The 6,708-nt window shown below is 33.2% G+C and overlaps 1 pseudogene; it reads right to left on the minus strand.

Annotated features, from left to right (window-relative positions):
• Positions 1 to 1,534: 1,534 nt before the first annotated feature.
• Positions 1,535 to 3,066, minus strand: LOC145120044 (putative sugar phosphate/phosphate translocator At1g12500 pseudogene; annotated as a pseudogene).
• Between the last annotated feature and the right edge of the window lie 3,642 nt (positions 3,067 to 6,708).

The following is a 6,708-nucleotide window of genomic DNA, read 5'->3' on the forward strand; positions in this document are numbered from 1 at the left end:
CAATATAAAAAAAGCTTGAAAAATAAGCTAATTTTGACTCGCCAAACATAACGTAACACTAATAATCCAAAATTGCAATAATTTATGCAAATAAACATAAAAAGTTTGAAAACGATTCCCCGATGCTTTTATTAGGAGTGACGATTCTCGACCCAACCCGTAGCTCGACACGAACCCAACACGAAAATAAACGGGTTTGGGTTGAGCCCACAAACCCATTTATTTTATGGGTTGGGTTAGCTATTTGGGTTCGCGGGTCAACCCACCAACCCGACTATATATTGTACTATTTAAAAAAACTAAAATTCTATCTATAAATCAATGGAATATTCGACACAATTGCACTTTGATTGAATGTTTTCAATTTCATTTGAATGTTTGTGAGTTTATGACTTTACGTTGGAAACCTGTTTTTTTTTCCAAATTCGTGTTTATTGAATTATTATGTTAGATTCGTATTTGGTTGTTCATTTCATTCTAACAAATGTAAAATGTTAATTATTAATTAATTTAGAGACATGATTCATATAAATTTAACATGTGAAAAATAACCCAAAAATGACTGTGAAAAATAACCCAAAAATGACTGACTGACCCGCGAACTTATATACTTAAACGGATTATGTGGGTTGGGTTGAGTTGATGTTTCCAACCTGCCAACCCACCAACTCATATATTATATAGGTTGGGTTGGATCAATCTATTATGACCCATGACCCGACAACCCGAACCCAACTGTCAGACCTAATATATATATATATATATATATATATATATATATATATATATATCATCACAAACAGATAGTATTAATATGAATTTTAGATATGCAACAATGATCAATATAACTTTTTTCAGGTTATATATAAAACCAAAAATCATAACTTCATGGCACAAATTAAATTAAATATATACTCACCCTGTTCAAAGAGAATCCACAAATTGACCAGACATGAGTGGCTTTTAATTAACAATCGGAATAATTAAAATACTCTTCAACGAATTAAAATTGAAAAACTACGAACACGATTCAATTTCACCAAAAGAGAAATAATATATTTTCTTGATATTTATTTGGTTTGGGATGATATTATTTTAGGAAAGCCAACTAACACAATAAATTGGATCTTAGTATGGTGGGGTAGAAGTTAAAGAAAGGGCAACTACTACCATAACTTAAAAGCAAAGAAGGGCATGTCTCCATGTGGGTCATGTAGGGGCAATATTGTAATTTAGCTGCTTTTAAGGGTAAGGGTCATGTAATTTGGCCACTCATCAAAGGCATATTGGCACATGAAAGCAGAGTACCTTATCCAATTTGAACATTTGTTCACAAAGTTGACTGCTTCCATACAAATATAATTGATAATTCTGATGTGATCCATAACATAACATATAGAGTGTTTATTACGCATATTATGATCACATATCAAGAAAAAAAAAAATTGATGTTGAATCACGTAAGGAATCGAATTAGATTGGAAAACAGACAATTAAGCAATCAAATCAAGTTGGGAATTGATCTTTATACAAGTAAGAACAACAAAATGATATAATTTGAGGACTTTTTCATGTAATTCGTGTTACAAACAGAAGGCAAAAAGGAGATTGTTTTTTCTCCCCTATCAAACTGCCTTAATCAAGAACAACTATGCAAATTTGCAATAAAGCAGAATTTTGGAAAAGAAACAGGAAGAAACCGTTTTTCCTTTTTGCCAATTCAAATGATCATATTTTGATGCAATCGAATCGAATTATGTTCTTTGCTTTTTCTTTATACCAATTTCTCTTTAGGCCTTTTTGAGAATTGTAAACTAATTGAAAATTTTAAAGGCATATCAGATGAAGAACAATTGAACAGAGAATTCGCACCAGTGTTATCTTTTTGGTTGTCAATGAGCTGTAACTTTCGATCTCTTCTTTGCTTCACTGTAAAGAACCACTCCCATTATTGTCACGGCGAACCCTGAAATTCCCATAACATTCACCGGATTCTTAAAAATTAAAACAGACACCACCGCCGCTACTGCCGCCTTGGCGTTTCCGAGCACCTGCAAAGTCAGGGCACTCGTGTGTTTTGTGACCAGAAAGTTCGTCAAGTTCACCAAATACGCCACCGTAGCATTTCCAATCAACAAAAACACCATAAACGAATCGTTTCTCGCTTTATCAATTGTCTTTGAGAACACGTTTCCTTCTATGTACAAAGTGAGAGGTAATAATATCATGGCTGCCATTGGCGCCATATACAATAATAGGTTCATCGAATGGAGCTTCTCCGAATCTGAAGTCAACAATAACCCTTGCACCACCGATTTCAACGCTCTGCCGGCGGTCGATCCCACACACATCAAAAAACCAAACAAATGAAACAAAGGCTCGCTATTACTCGCCAAAACTATACCGAAAACGACAGGCATTAACGCTAAGTAAACTTCAGCAGATTCCTTCTTACATGTAATCAGGAAAGCGAAGATAGCTGTGAAAAAAGGCGTAGTTGCGCCAATAGCTTGATTAAACGAAACAGGTAGATATCTCAATGACGTATTTCCACAAACAACCGAAAAGCAAAAAATAGCAGATAAGGCGAAGATCTTCAGAAATTGTTTTCGCGATAAAATCTGTTGGAACGGCACGACTTGAAACCAACGAATTGCGATGAGACTGTAGAAAGTACATGAGATCATATGAAGCATTGTGAGGAAGATCGGATATTTATACCCGTAGAAGCTCAGGAGGTACTTATTGAGAAGGAGAACGCCGATGTTGGATAGGTACCATGACGCGATAATGAGTGCAGTGAGGATAGTCGGAGATACGAATGATGTGGCGGAGAAGGAGGCGAAGATGTTGTTCGTGGTGCCGTATCTAACTTCTCCGGTCGGTGTGGAGGGGATGTCCACGGAGGTTTCGAACCTAGGGTTGCTGCTCCGGCGAGTTGTCCATGACTGTGCCTCCACCATTTGGGGGCAATATTGTAATTTACACACAGTGAAACGTGTTTTTGTGTGTGAGAGAGAAAGGGACACTGCGTGTGACTCCGACTTTGGATTGGATCCAGGAAATTTGAGAGTTTGAGCGAAGATGACTATGATAAGACTGATGAAAGTTTCAAAAAAGCCCCCTAATGTTTAGACTTATTTCTTTTTACGTCCTTCATTTCTAATTTGTATCAAGTGTATCTTGCTTTTACAATACTACTTTATAAAGTATTTCATTAAATTTATCTTATATAATTATTTTCCCATCAAATGAATATTATAGTTACACAAAACCATAAGATACAATATACCATTTGATTTCATAAATATCGTATCGCATTTTATATTGTTTTGTGAATTAGTTATCAAATCTATGAATATTTTGAAAATGTGTCAACGGATTTTGAGAGCTTCTAGCACTTTTATCAAAAAGTTCAATTTAAAACAATATATATATATATATATATATATATATATATATATATATATATTCGAAAATACGAGTTTTACCTTTGAGTGTAAAAAAAATATTTTAAATCTAAAATCTACGTATGTAGCGTTTAAAAACAAACTATTGTGTTTTTTTAATTAATTTCCAGAACTGCTATTAATAATATTAATATAATCACTTTTAATTGTCATTTTATATAATTTTATATATTTCAAAATTTTTAACTGTTTTTGTCAAATGTTAATATAATAAATAATAGTTATAGTTTCCGATTTCCACTATCTACCTACGAATTAACAACTTTCAGCTAATTTTATCAAATAAATTCTTTATATTCATGTTATTTATAAAATAATCATCCAGTTTATAGTTTAGATATCAAAGTTATTTAAAACAATTATTTATTAAAGTGGAGTAGGTTAGATTTATATGATCCTATGAGTATTGGTTAGGAGAGTATAAATAATATTAAAATATTTATACAATATAATTTAATACTTTATAATATTTAAATAACTGTAATCATAAAATTGATAAAATAGATTTTGCCCATATAATGAGGGACTTATTATGGAGATTTATACTTGGATCTGATCGGACGGACAAAAGTTAGGAGAGAGGATAAGGAGGAAAGTGAGTCGTTAGATGAAGTGAAATAATTATTAGATCTAGAGAAAGTGTCGGTATTTGAAGAAATAAAACTGTGACTTATTCGGTCAGAGTGCAGGCTTTGACTATAGAATTATTTTTTTCTCAATTTTTCAATGTTGGTGAAAATTTCAAAACGTGATGTACGCACGTGTGAGTAAATTAATGACGTGAAATTTCACTAAAAGCAAATTAATTTTAACAATCGTTTTTGTTGCATAAAATGTTGATTATGCCAAAATTAATCAATTTAGACAATTTTTATATCGATCAAAAATGTCTAGTTTACATTGGTATTTTTAATGTTGTTTCTTTTTATTTTCGATTCTTTTTAGTTGCCACTTTCTAATATATTTGTGCCACGAAGGAAAAGTAAAATAAAAAAGTTAACATTTAATTGTTGTGTTATTAGGGATAACTGTTGATATAGAAGTCTAAACAAACTCACCTAGTTTATTGTAGTTTGTAAATATACGTTCAGAAGTAGAATGCAAGTAACGAAAAATATCTAAATAATCAAACAGCTGAAGTAATGTTGACATGTGAAGAAGGTGCGCTAGCTAGAGAAAAATGGAAGTTAAAAAATGTAGATACTTTTGTTGGGCTTGCGTTTTCCGTCTTAAGAGTGCGATGGTGAAAGTCTTTATTAGGTCCGGCAATTGGGTTGAGGTCGGGTTGGCGGATCAGGGGATGATGGGTCAGAATATATTGATCAAACCCAACTCATATAATATATGGGTTGACAGGTTGGAAACATCAATCCAACTCAATCCATATAACCCGTTTAAACATATGGGTTCGTAAGTTATGAGTTGATTATAACCCGTTTAAGTATATGGGTTCGTAAGTTATGAGTCGATTCAAGTCAAAGAGTCGACGAATCATTTTTGGATAACTTTTCACATGTTAAATTTATATGAATTATACACGTCTCTTAATTAATTAATAATTAGCATTTTACATTGACTAAAATTAAATGAACAACCAAATATACGTCTCTCACGTCTGGAACTCTTGGTCGAGAATTGGATTTGGGGTTAGGAGTGTTAAGACTTAGTCACTTAGGGCACACCGTATATTGACTATATTCCATTAATTCCTAAATAAAATTTTAATTTTTTTAAATATAATAAATACAATCGGGTTCGCGGGTTAACCCGTAAACACAAACATTTAACCCAACCCAACCCATGAAATTAACGGGTTGGCGGGTTGACGTGTCAACGGGTCAGAAATTTCAACTCAAACTCGTTTATTTTTGTGTCAAGTTCGTGTTAGGTTACGCGTTGGGTCGAGAATTATCACTCCTAGTCTTTGCAAGCATTTAATTTCCATAAGGAGGTTTTATGCGATCAGATCCTCCATTTCCATGAACATTTTTATATAAATTGGCATTGGAAGAATTTGGAATGGGACTCAATGGACAAGGGGGAAACATAACTACATAAGTTTTGAATGGAACATAGTTTTCGTCGGATAAGATCAATCCATAAACTCAAATGTGATAGTTTCCAAAGGGCTACTTTGATGTTCTTCATCAAGTTCTTCGTTTGGATGATCTTGAAGAATATGTGTTGCTTTCACACCTAAGTGCTCCTATTTCTTTTTTACAATATTCAGCGAATCCAAAGATAATATTGACTAATACGATAGTTCTTTGGGGACACTTCTTCTTCCTCCCTGATTTCCTTCCTTGTTTTTATTAGCAGGTGTGGAGTATCAGCACTCTTCGATGAAAGAAGATGTGAAGTGATAATGTCTTTGAACGTAGATTTTTTTAGACGGTGGCAGTGGATGGGCTTGTATGTCCTCAACAATCTTTTGAGGTGAAGGAGAAGGATTATAAGCATGAGCTATTGATTCTATGTGAAGAGGGGATTTCTTATGAAATGTATTCAATGATGGGTGAGTTTCTTACTCCTTATGTAAGTCCTGAATCTTTGATGGTAGACAATGTAACCTTCGGGTATAAGAGAAATTTTTTGAAGTGAATGGGAATCTTCGACAAAAGATAGATCAGTTGTGCCTTTCACTTTATAATAATCAAATTTCAGTGATGTGAGAATCAATATTGTAAAGCATCAAAAAGTTTTTTTGCCAGTATCACAGTTTTTTGTGACAAACATTGCACCTTTTTTGTGTTTTGAAATGTATTCGGAAGCTGAAGAGCTTGAGACATTTTTTTGTTAAAAAAGAATTTATCAAATTTATCCTATATGTCTTTTGCAGTGCAATTTTCACTATTTGTAAGAAATGGAATGTTAGTCTTCATCATCATCATCGGTAGCATGTGATCATGTGACCCATAAACTTTGGCTCTTTTACAGATAGTGGGTGTGGGTGTGTGTGTGTGTGTGTGAGAGGGAGAGAGAGACGCCAAGCTTTATATTTTGATCCATCAGTGGACAGTTTGAAATTGAAACATAGATAAATATTGGTAATGGAATTAAAAAAAAGTAATATGGGAATGTAGAGTAGTGGAATAGTTGATGAAAGAGTTCATTTTAATGATCATGGAAAATGTATAAAAAACAAATAAAAATCAGAACAAAAACAAGAATAAGCTAATTGCTCTACCTCCAATTGTGAACACATAACCTGTTGTACTCTTTCCTGAATCTGCACATC

This window comes from Lactuca virosa, chromosome 6 (assembly GCF_052849685.1).
Source record: "Lactuca virosa cultivar CGN04683 chromosome 6, Lactuca_virosa_CGN04683_v6, whole genome shotgun sequence".
NCBI lineage: Eukaryota > Viridiplantae > Streptophyta > Magnoliopsida > Asterales > Asteraceae > Lactuca > Lactuca virosa.